The following is a 12,839-nucleotide window of genomic DNA, read 5'->3' as shown; positions in this document are numbered from 1 at the left end:
GTTTGAATCGGTATACTTCCTCGGCGGTCTAATAGTAATCAAGTTCAGAACTTGAAAACAGCCTTGAATGTCCGAGCACCTAAGCCCCTCTCTTCAGACCCTACCTAGAGTTGGAAGACACCGGATTGGTCAATCGTGTTTCCGGTCAGTTGGGCGGAAGCCCCCCCCCCCCCCCCCATGGAGAAATTTCTGGACCCAAATGGGAAAACACCAACCGCAAACACTCACCAAGGGAAGAAATGTTGGTTTTCTTATTATGGTCAGTTTCGCATTGTTTCTTGTTTGAAAAAATCTTGATATAGAAAAAGGTATCAAGTGCAAACTGCATTTCTACAAAAAAAAAAAAAAAAAACACATGCTAAGGATACTTTAGGAACATTCAATGCAGCCAAAAAAGGGTGGGGTAGAATAAGGTGTTGTAAAGGTCCTACAAACAAAATTTCAACTTTCTACGACTAACCGTTTTTCATTTATGCAAGATGCCAGCCCACATACCTAAATACCCATATATGGCCAAAATAAAAATCGGCTCCGAAATGCATTTACAATATTTACGTCACAATGCGTATGACAACATTTCAATGCTATTAGATCATAATAACACAAAGTATAGCCACAGGCATTTGGTGCTGTAGGACAATAAGAATGAAATCACAACAGACAACTACTTTTCCACCAGACATCTTTGTTAACTATGAATGAAAAATCATAACTGGAAGCTACTTTTTATGAGTACTTTTTCATTCGCGTTCAGAAAAAGATATCGCCGTCTGCAGACATTTATATTCTTTTGAAAAATCACTTTTGTAAATATTTTTCTTGGTAGAATTCAGTTGGAGAGCAGCCAACTTATGTTTTATTCACCGTCCATTTGTCTGCTGGCGGCAATGCTATGAACAAGCTCTTTAAAAATGTATTTTACGAGAGATACTACGTAGAAAATTCGAATCACTTAGTTACAAGAAAAAATTGATATGGATACCTGCATAATGTGGATTTATCATTTTGACCTTGCAAACATACTAAAATATATTCTTTGAGTCTCCTCGCTTTGATAACATGACTGCAGTAGTACCGTGTTTTCCCGAAAATAAGACATCAGAAATAAAGCCCTAGCATGATTTTAATGAGTAATTATAATATATGCCCTACTCCTAAAATAAGCTTCAAAAACTTTTCAAAAGAACAAGGCGACCAGACAGGCGTGTCTTATTAATTTTCGAAAAACCAAGCGCAGATGCATCTCTCTCTCTCTCTCCTCTCTCTCTCTCCTCTCTCTCTCTCTCTCACACACACACACACACACACACACACACACACACGTATCATTATCTAACTTTCAATCATAAGCTTAAATGTTGAAACATGCACATTTTTATTATTGGGAAAGTTTGTTTTGAAATGAATGATTAGAACCGAACTTTTCTTCGTTTGTGGTGTCATTTTATTGATATTTTTAAAAACTACAGGAATACTTAATTTGTCCTTTTTGCCTCAGAAAAGTTATTTTGTCCTTTGGAGTGCATTATGAAAAATGATTAGTATTTTTAAAAAAAATCTGTTATTTTACATTTTTTAGTGTAAATGTGTTTCAGAAATATAATAATGTTACTATCACGAAATTTCACGTTATTGTTTCATATAAATGCTCCCTACTAAAGGAGGAAAAACTATATACGTGTCTAAAACTTTAAGAGCCAGTTTTTGTAAGAGTCAGACAGGTCAGATACTGTCTGACCATCGATTACATGGAAAGGTTAATATCCGGTTTATAGGCGGAAATGGATGCATCAATTAGTTTGCAGGGGTGGTAGTTTGTTCGTCACAGATGTGCGCTTTTGCCTATGTAGACGCAGTTTTGTACAAATGACAATGCATTCACCGAATCATGTCTTAAATCTAAACTATATTTGATCTATATGTTTACTACAAAAATTGATATATTTTTAACAACATAATTTTTCACTTACCATTTTAATTCTACTTTTCCTGACGAAATGAAAACATTGTATTTTCTTTTTGTTTTTTCCATAGAAACTGTTTATTTCCACTCAGATGGAATCGTCTTAACTTGGCCAATTGCCAAATTACATACAATCCGTAGTCAAACAGTACATACCATTTTTAATTTTGCTAAAAATTTTCCAGTGATTTCTTTGAATGATTTTAGAAGACACATATTTTTTCTTTTCTTCCAGAAAAACTTTATGTGACCCACAAAAATTCCGAAAGTTGGTCCCAACTTAGGGTTTTTCTCAAATCGACATTTTTTAATATTCAATTATCTCTGCGCATTGAACATCAGCAAAAGTATTCTTTGTGATTACAACATGATATTTAGTGCCTCAAATGAAATATATCGTAAATTTTATGGCTGAACTTCAGTGGACCCTGGCAAGGATGGCTAAACTGCGCCGAAGAAAGTGAAAATGCCATGTTTAAGGCATCCTGGTTCCATGCACTGAAGTTCAACCATAGGTTTTGCGAGCAATTCGTGTAGTGATATATATAAATTGTTAAATAAGCCCATCAAATGCATGGTTAATGCTCACTGCTGCAAAAAATAGCAGTTTTGTTATCAAAATATGATTAAAAAAAAGTACTTTTTAGGGGCCTGTATCTCAGTGCACTGAGGGTCAGTACAGAACATACTGCCTGCATTTCAAACTAGAGTATGGTGTATTTTCACAATCAAGTGACAGAACTATGGGCAAATTCTTTTCAAAAACACAATACGTATTTCAAAACAGTAAAATGAACTGTTTAATTTCCAATTTAATCAACATATTCGGGTTTAAACTTTCCTCCAGGGACTATTTAAAAAACTAGTATGATCAAAAATTTACCATAAAATAGTTACTAGACTTGCAAATAGACTAATTGTGCTTACTCACACACTTTGTAATATGATAACTGGAAGCAAAGTGGGGGGGGGGGGACGGTTATTATTGCGGTAAAAACCTAAGTTATTTGTAACACTTTTTCGAAAGTGTTTTAGGTATATTTTTAATTATTTCAATTAAGATAGTTTTTTTTTAATTTGTACCGTATATTATAGTTCGTTGACATTCGTTTAAGCTGTACATTACGGTGACAAAAAATATTTTTTCTGCACTAAACTACCATGTTAGCAAACAATTACTAAGTCATATTGTATTCCTTATAATAAAAGCAATACCAGAACATTATAAAACAAGGGTATAGTTGCCTATTTGACAAGTGGGACAATAAAAAGAAAATGCAAAACAAAACATTGTAGTGTAACGACCCCAGTAATTGGCACTTTAAGAGTTTGTCCTTAAATTTACCTCTGTTTTAATTATAAGGAAAAAAATATTCACTTGCAAATATTTTTGTATCAAACAATGCACATCTGTGCATCTATTTAGTTCACTAAGAGCAAAAATATTTGAAGAGATATTCTTATAAAAATGTTTGTATAAAAAGTTACCAAAACCACCAGTAATTGGCACCTGATTCCTCGGTGTATGACACCTTGTGATCCAGTAAATGGCACAAGTTAATAGAACTGGAAAATCACTTATTTTTTTAATTTTAGGTTACATATAAATTTTATCATCATAAGATACATAATTAATGTTAATTTAAAGTAAATAATTTTACAAAAATTAATGTTAAATCACACATCTTGACGTCGAAAAAGTATTTTAAAGAAATAAAAATAAATTTGGAGAGTTACATGGAAAAAATATCGAGATTATTGCTGTTTCATTAGGCAATATGCAGTTTTGATTTTACGAATTATAGCTGTTTCCACAGCAAAAAGGACATAAACCGATGATTCTACGAGACCATATAAAAAATGAAACGATTCTCTACAGTCGCAATATCTGACTATGATAGCCAAACATAGTTGTTTTTTATTGCTTCTCTTAAAAATTTAACAGTATATTCTGTAGAATTCAAATCAATAGTAGAACCCGTATAATATTGTTGCTGCAAAGGAATAAGAAATCAAACTAGTGGCATATTGCACAAAACATTAGTGACTATAGGTACATGTGCCAATTACTGGGGATTAGCAAAAGTGAAGCCCACAAAATGGCATTCATCATTACTTCAAAAATCCAAAAAGTGTTAAAAATATACTTCTACCCACTCAAAGTAACACCGATCCAACAAACCAAAACTTTTGACAACCAAAATTTAAAATATATTTTAGGGTCGGATTTTAATGGGTTGATGCGCATGCTTTCCTTAAGCTAGAGAAGAAGCTTTTGCAACAGAATGGCTGATTTGACACAAGCAACAATTGTTTCTGTTTCCTATGCACTGCTACCTTTTAGTAACATGAATTGAAATTATAATCTTTAAAATAAATGTGCATTCAGTTGGTATATAGCGTTCTACTTTTAAAATATTGGATATAAATCTTATTTTAGGACATTATTGTTGGAAGTGCCAATCACTTGTGACTTGTCAATTACTGGGGATATTACCCTAACTTGAGTACAACTAACTGGATGCGTCGTTAACTCTTATACAATTTTCTTGAAGTGCATTTTATGTCATTTTATGAGCCTGCAGAACCATTGCCCATATAGTTATGTCACTTGTTTGTGAAAAGACTTACACTATAGTTTGAAATGTATGCATTAAGTTCTATACTAACCCTCAGTGGACTCAGATACAAGCCCCTAAAAAGTACATTTTGTACCATATTTTGATATTTTTCTTTCACTTTGCTTCCAGTTATATATATATAAAAATGGAGTTTGGTAACTTTGTTCCCTAAGATCTCAGAAACTACCCGGCAGATTTGGCTGAAACTTTCACCGTTTGTTCAGTTTGGTACTGGAAAGGTTTGTAGACCAGTTCGAAAAAAATCCGATTGATAGTTCCTTTTTTATTCTAATTTGTCCAAATTTTCGCATAAATGCCCCAATATGACCGTGAAAAAATATGTGCACATATTAAAATTATGTGTCCATCGAAAGCGCTTATTTTTCTGCTGAAGATGGCATCTGTTAGAAAGTTCTAAGTTGTATGAAAATCGAGTTATGAGCTTTTTTTTGTTCCATGTTCGAAGGCTTTCCTCAACCCAATTCATTATTTAGTGTATCCTCTCAACTCCCAGTTCATAGTCAGAATTGTTGAATGTTTTTGTGTTTCGTCTGACTGAGGCTTTTCTCAAGTCAAATCTTAAAGAAACGTTTTCTCCCCAAGATTGGCTAATAATAACTAGATTTGGTTGATTGTTTTTCATTTCAACGGAACTTTAGTGTAATTAATGTTTTTTTTTATTATTTGTGCTGATTGGATTTTTTAATCATTATCCAATCTAACAGCAGAAACCTCGCCAAAATTTATGCAGAAAGATTTCAGTAGCGGATACATTTGGCAGTTTTTTCAACTGTCGCGGTTTTTGAAGTCAAAGACTACGTAATAATGTTTATCAGCTTTCACCATGTAAACAAAATATCGCCAATCAAAGAATCTGTAAAAACTTTTTTACTGTAAAATAATCCAGCAACTAAATTAGGCAAATCCATAAACAGTACAAAAACTTCTTAATGTGACTTTGTGCACAAATTCAAACCATCGCCAAATTTTAATACTTATTTTGGAAACATTTCGGATGAAATTGTTTAGCGCCATTTTATGGTGACCAAAAGTATCTTAGCATATGGCGACAATATCTCTTTAACAAAAATTAGTAACATACTGTTTTACAAAGTAAGGAGGGGGAGCATTATCCAAGGTATCCCAAAACGATTCACGCAAATTCGGTAACATTTTAAATCGCACCAAGAATCCACAATAATTGAAATTTTCCAAAATAAATAAAGCAAGTTTAAGGGGATCACGGAACATTTTTTGAACAGTTCGTTCTTCAATAGACATACAAAGAAGGTAAGACTCCATGTAAGTTTTAAAAAGTATTAACCGATAAATCTTTTTAAACATGTGAAGTTTAATTTCATACTTCGGAAATTCTTCAAATTTGTATACGCTTAAACTTCGGGTTTTCGTTTCTAAATGAATACTATTTTGCTCTTTTTACTTACTGCTACTTTAGTTTTATGAGTAAGGAAGAAGATAGATTTTAAATCGCGTCAAAAAGGTGTGTTTTAAGTTCTTTCGCTTAAAACAGAAAACAAATGCAAGTAACGATTGTTTCTCATAATTATTGCTAATCCAGGCAACGCCGGGTATTTTTGCTAGTCATATATAAAGTATGCGACTAAGCATAATCAGTCTATTTACTAGTTTATAACTCTTTTATGGTAAGTTTTTGATCATACTAGTTTTTTAAATAGTATCTGAAAGTCCCTGGAGGAAAGTTTAAACCCGGATATTTTGACTGAATTGAAAAGTGAATAGTTCATTTTACTGTTCTGAAAATACGTATTGTGTTCTTGAAAAGAATTTGCCCATAGTTCTGTCACTTGTTTGTGAAAATACACATACTCTAGTTTGAAATGCAGGCATCCAGTTCTACGCTGACCCTCAGTGCACTGAGATAAAGGCTTTTTATCTCAGCATTTAGCATTTTTCGATGCAAAAACTGCCATTTTTTGGCAGTGCAGAGGGTGAGCAATGCAACTAATAAGGGTATTGAATAATTTATATACATTATTACACAAATTACGTACAAAAACCATGGTTGAACCTGAATGTAGGGAACCAGAGGGACTCAAACATGGCATTTTTTCATTCTTTTTGCTAAAGTTTGGCGACCCCTGAAAGGCTGCACTGAAGGTCAGTCACAAAATTTACGATATATTTCAATTTAGGTACTAAATATCATATTGTCAACACAAAAATTGTTTTGGCTGATGCTTAATACACAGAAATAATGCATTTTTAAAAACGCTGATTTGGAAAAACCTTTACGTCGGGCTCCACTTTACGAATTTTTACAGGTCCCCAAAACATTTTTTGGAGGAAAAGAAAAAATACATGTCTTCTAAAATCTTTAAAAGAATCCACCATAAAAATTCAAGCAAAATCAAAAATGGTGTATATCCGAACACCCCATTTCTGCACGGTTCTAATAAAAACTGGCTCTTAAGCATTGGTACTAAAAATTAGTTTTTGTTCTTTCCTAGGATTAATTTGTTTGCTAACTTAATTAAAACCATTTAAATATTAAAGGTTTCCCAAACTATTTTATGTTTCAAAGCATACGAGTTACTCGTGATAAAGATCCTAATATGTTTCTTTACTTAGTCCCGTAATCGATTAGTGGCAATGATAGAAACACATTTCATGCTTGCTTCAGAGAAGCCATCATTCAAAATTTGTATTACGATTACTGTTGTAAGGCAACGAATATTTGTAACAATGGGTTTTATATTTAATTATTTAATGGGTAAAGAACATGAAAACAAAATTTTTTTCATCCTAAAAGAAATAATAATTTATTTTAGAATTTTAATTTTTCAGCGTTAAGTTGTACCTTTAAGGTTAAGGAAATCATTTAGTGAAATCCCGAAGTCTCTAAGCGGTCTAGTTGCTGAGATATAAGCAAAAGCAGGCTTCAGATTTTTTTTCCGTGACAAAGAGTAGGCCGTGACAAAAGTCTAATAAACGTACTTAAAACTATATGCACATTTGAAACGAAACAAACGGATGTGTTAGTGAACAATTTGAATCTGCTGTAGTTTTTAAATGTGTCACTTTACAAACGAACGTTTACCATTTACCATGTCAAGGAAGACAAAGGTGAACGGATCCAACCTTGGAGGGAGGATCCAGATTTTGTTTGTGTACGTCGTTAAAAAAAATAATAATAAAAAAATTAAAAAATGTAGATAGCGTTCATTGTTTTCGTTTCTTCATTCTCCTGAAATGACACAGTCTTACCAGTAAAACTGTTAAGTTAGCAGATAAAGTTCAGCCTTGTTACAATAAAGCCTTTCTCTGCATGTTAAACATTAACAAAACTTATTATCAAATTATCATGCGCGAGTTTCATTGTTGAAACACGCGGGTTACTCAATCATCGGCTATTATTTATATGAGGATATAGTGTTCTTACTTTGTGTACCGTAGTTTTCAAAACAAATTAGTTCATTTTGAAAAAAGTAAGTGATCTTAACCATTTCACTTCGCTCCATATTCCTCTACTTTTGACTGATGGAAACGACCCCATTTTTATAGTTCAGTAAAGTGTTAGGGTACAAATATTTTGTATGGTGCAGAATTTGATAGGATACTCGCACTATTAAAATGTGCTAAATGAATTGAATTTTCAAAGTCATAGTCATTGCGGGGAACATGACAATTTTTTGCTGGGCCTGTGATATCGAAAAGTCATATGAATGATGCAGAAACAATGATATTTGAATAAATAGTAACGTTATTCAAATTACGGTAATAAATTACAGGCTTAATCTCGAGGTGACATAATCTCAGCGGCAGGCTCAGCAGCTGTCAGTTTGATCTCACCTGAATTGACTTGACTTGAGGCCTCTTTTGACAACGTCGTGTCCTGCAGCATGGTTATGATAAACAGGTCATACTGCGATTTTCTGGGGACATGGGTAAGGATGATGGCTCAATATTGAGATAGTTTCAGGTTGAGCTTAAGCTACTGATGGCACTTTAAAGCTATTTCTATGTATATGTTTGTGACGTAATGAACTGTACAGACAACAGCGCCACTACGGAGGTGGAGGGGTATCAGCTTTGGATAATACCCTAAGTGGATTCAAGAGTTCATAAAAAATATGAATACTTTAATTCTGAAAATTTTAAACCGATATATCTTAAATTATTTTTAATCGTCCAAATTTGAACATAAATCGAGCACAATATTGTATGGAGGCGGCTGTTACAAATTCGTCTACGTCAAACTTAACATAATGAATTCGTGATTTATTCTCGACTTTTGATTGAAACTTTGTTTCACCACAACCATAACAAGAAATTCAGTCCAGAATTTAACGAGAGTACTTTCACAAAAAACAATATCGACTTTCTAGCATCTAATCAATATTTCTAAACTCGCTGAGACTGCAAATTATATGTGGTGATTTATGTTATGATGTGTCACTACTGGCAACGCCCACCACGCATCAGCTATGTAAACTAGCTTATTTTGCCTTTAGTTGTTTTTTTTTTTTTTTTCAAAGTATATTAAACTAGCTTATTTTAGTCCTAGTATTCTTTTTTTAACTATACGCAGTTTTAAATTCTAAAACTTATTAATTTGCTCAAACAGGAAGATGGCATTTTCTGGACTTGGTATTGATCAATACAGGCATAATTTTGTTTGTTTCTGAATAACTTCTTAAAGTGCAATAAATTCTGGAACAACCCACTTTATCGAGATAGTTGGTTTGTTCAAGTGAGCTCACCCAAAATAACCCGGGTGGGTTTTCTGAGCTGGGATCGGTTTGGCAAACCCTGGGGTACCCTGGTTTCTGAAATATTCTTGTTCAAAAAGCAATAGTCGATAAGGTTTATTTATTTTTTTTACTTGACCTGACGTCCTGGATTTGCCGGACATTGATCATATCCAACATATGAGTTCATTTTGAATATGTTTTTAAGTTTCATTTCCTCTACATTAAAATAACTTTCATGGTGTTGTGGATCAATATTGGGGAAACCATGTTTTTAATACGATAGTAAGCACTCCATAACATCACTTTAGCTGCGGGTGCGGTGCGCCGCTGAAAAGCAAAGGCAGTATTTGGGAGTTTCACAAAAGGGGTCTCCACAAGCGTACATGATAGTCATCGTTGTCCAAATCGAAACTGGATTCGTCGCAAACGACGATCTGGATCAGCCGGTTGCTGTTCATTCCCGTCGAACGCGACGACGTGACTGCGAAAGCCGTAATCTCAGCCTTCCTTTTTCAGCGGCACACTACACCTGAAACTGAGATAGTTTTGGTGGTACCTTTGGGGTGCAATGGCAAGGCGTACGATAAATGGTTCCCTCTATAAATAATCTACAACGCCATGACAACCTTACGATGCGTTTGTGCCATGCTTCAGTCATATGTGTTGGCACTCACGGCTGGAGTCCTAGGAGCTTTTTGTTAACAGAGCAGTGTTCGGTCACACACTGCAAACATGTCAGAGGCATTACTCTTCCATATTGTCACCTTCTCTGGCTTGCTCGATCACCTGATTTTTCACAGATCAAGCATATCTAGGATCGCTTGGGACGATGAGTGTCACAGTCTACGATTCTGATCAAGTTAGTGGCATTATAGATCGTAGCTCACATTTTATGGTAAAGTCAGGCAAATTGCTTTTATGGATATTCCTAAGAAAAAGCGTCAACTTTAAAATGATTTGCAATAAATAACCGTTGCATATTTTTTCGCACAAAATGCTTAAGTTCACATTTTTTATCTCGTTAAATGAAACACTCTCGTATTGCATTATAAAAATTCGTTTTCTCAAATTTAAAGAATAACTCCATTACACAAATGCTTCGTATAAAAATATCTGCTATTAAAGAATTTACTTTTAGTGAATCAATTGTAGCAAATGGTAAAAATTTTTTAAGACTAAAAGTAGGGTTTCCAATCCCACGCTGAATTCAGTCCCGCGAGATTTCGGGATTGTAAGGAACCAATCCCGCGGGATTACTTTGATTAATTAAATTTTTATGTCTAATAGAAAAAGTTGTGCTTTTTAGCAAGTATTGCTTTTGTTACTTGAATTAGTAGTTTTCTCCAATCCCGTACATCAATTGTTTCGCGCTACAAATTCAATTCCCAATTAGCAATTATCATTTAGTGCGCAAAAGTGCCCTAAAAATGTCCAATGCGTCTTTAAAACACTGTTGCTCCACAGCAGTTGGTTTTACTGAAATAAAATTATTGTGACATCATACGGGATCCCGCGGGATTCGGAATTTGGGGATTGGAAACCCTAGTTAAAAGCTTTACTGAATAATTAAATATTTTGAATTAAGATATATCTCGTTTAAAATCAAATGAAAACATTAGTTAAATTTAACTACAGTCGAACTGTCAAATTTCAATTGCTTCGCAAATAGTACTCTGTCGAAAGTGATATGCAAATATTGCAAAAAAGAATAAATAAATAAGTATATTTGAGAAAGTGATAAAGAATACAGCAAATACAAACCCATTTTTATGCATTTTTCCCTGCACCTTAACCAGTTTCACAACACATTCTCATCACATAAAGTCATTTCAATTGTTTTGAATTATTCAGCTCATTAGCATGCATTGATGGCGGCGAAGCGAGTGCAAATGTCAAAGAACAAATATTGTTTTAGAACATAAGAGAATTAAATTTTAATAACAGCTAAGAGCGAATTTACTTCAGTAACATCAGAAAATATCATTTGTATGATATATTTGATGATTTGTTAAACTAGTCATTTAAATTGTACAAAATGTTGGGCACTATATTTCTGCGAGCATAACTAGCGCGGTATCCGCACGGCTTTGCTCGTTGTAGAAAATTAAAAAGTCATTTGGTTTGCTTGTATATTTTCAGGTAACTTCTTTATGCGTTCAGTAATTTTGTTTTTCAAAATCTACATATATTCGGTTGATTTGAAAACTTGCCGCCTACGACTACTAGTTGATTAACCTCTATTTCGTCAACAACTCGATTTTTTGAGAGAAAGATGCAAAAGAAATCAAAATCATATTTGCATCAACTCATGTACGCCTGCCACTGAAATTGAGGCATCATTTTCTAGATACCTCTAAGTTGTCGCCAAATGCTCAACATTCACGAAGTCACTTCCGTCTTATTACTTCCGTGATTTTATCAAAGACCATATCTAATATCTTTGATTTTACTGCGGATGAAATTAGAAATCTTACCGTCATTGGGCCAAAATGTTTCACTTTCAGATTTATGAATTTAAAAACGTTTGTTCTGAATACTGAATTTAAATTCACTAGAACAGCTCGGTTTTAAAGAAATACAGGGATCAGTGTGGTGATTTCAAAAATTTTAGGACACAATTTTGATAAAATTTTAGGACATTTTTAGGGCATTAAAAATTACGTTTTTTTAACTTAAATGTAATTAATAAGCTGCATTTTCGTAGTGGATGATAAAACGTTTCAAATCCAATCTTCAAATTATAATAAAGTGCATTCAATCGTTTATTCTTCAACATAGTGACACAGTACGAAGTAGAAGTATTTACCACATACCAGTAGGAAAAATAAATGTCCAATTGCTTCTTCACTTACCTTGTTGTCTCATCAAAGCGAAGTACAAAGCATGATAAAAAAAATATCCTTAATAAATAATAAGGAGGGATTTAAAGTAAGGTGCAAGTTTAAAATTTATTATGTACTTAATTTTTATCAGATAATTTGATACTTTTTGCAATCTCAGAATCATCAAAAATATCCCTGTAAATTACTGAAAAATCATTTAAAAATGCAAATGAATATTTTTTTTTCATTTAACGGCAACTAAAACTAAGAAAACCTCCACTTTCGAAATTTTATTTTGGGATGAATTTGGAACAAAATCTTTGGATTGCTTCATCATAATAAATTTGTTTTCAGTAGAAGAACGAGGAGTAAAAAATACAGCATTATTTTTCAAGCTACTTGTCAACCTCTTATGTCTCGCAGCATCAGCATGCAGTGTTGCCAGATTGGGGGAAATTTCCCCATTTTGGGGAAATTTTGGGGAAATGGGTTTTGAGGGGAATTCTTTGGGGAAGAATTTTTTTATTGGGGAAAACCTGGGGAAAAAAGAAATTTTTTCGTATTTAAATTCGCATCAAGAAGTTACATTGTTTGTATCAAACAGCGCTGGTTTAGCTTTGCTCAACTTTATGGAATACGCATTATGTGGAACATTATGCTACGGAATTCGCATTAATGTTCTGCTTGAGTGACTAGTTGA

The sequence above is a fragment of the Uloborus diversus genome, chromosome 1 (assembly GCF_026930045.1).
Source record: "Uloborus diversus isolate 005 chromosome 1, Udiv.v.3.1, whole genome shotgun sequence".
In the NCBI taxonomy this organism is placed as follows: domain Eukaryota; kingdom Metazoa; phylum Arthropoda; class Arachnida; order Araneae; family Uloboridae; genus Uloborus; species Uloborus diversus.
Note: the sequence above shows the minus strand (reverse complement) of the source record.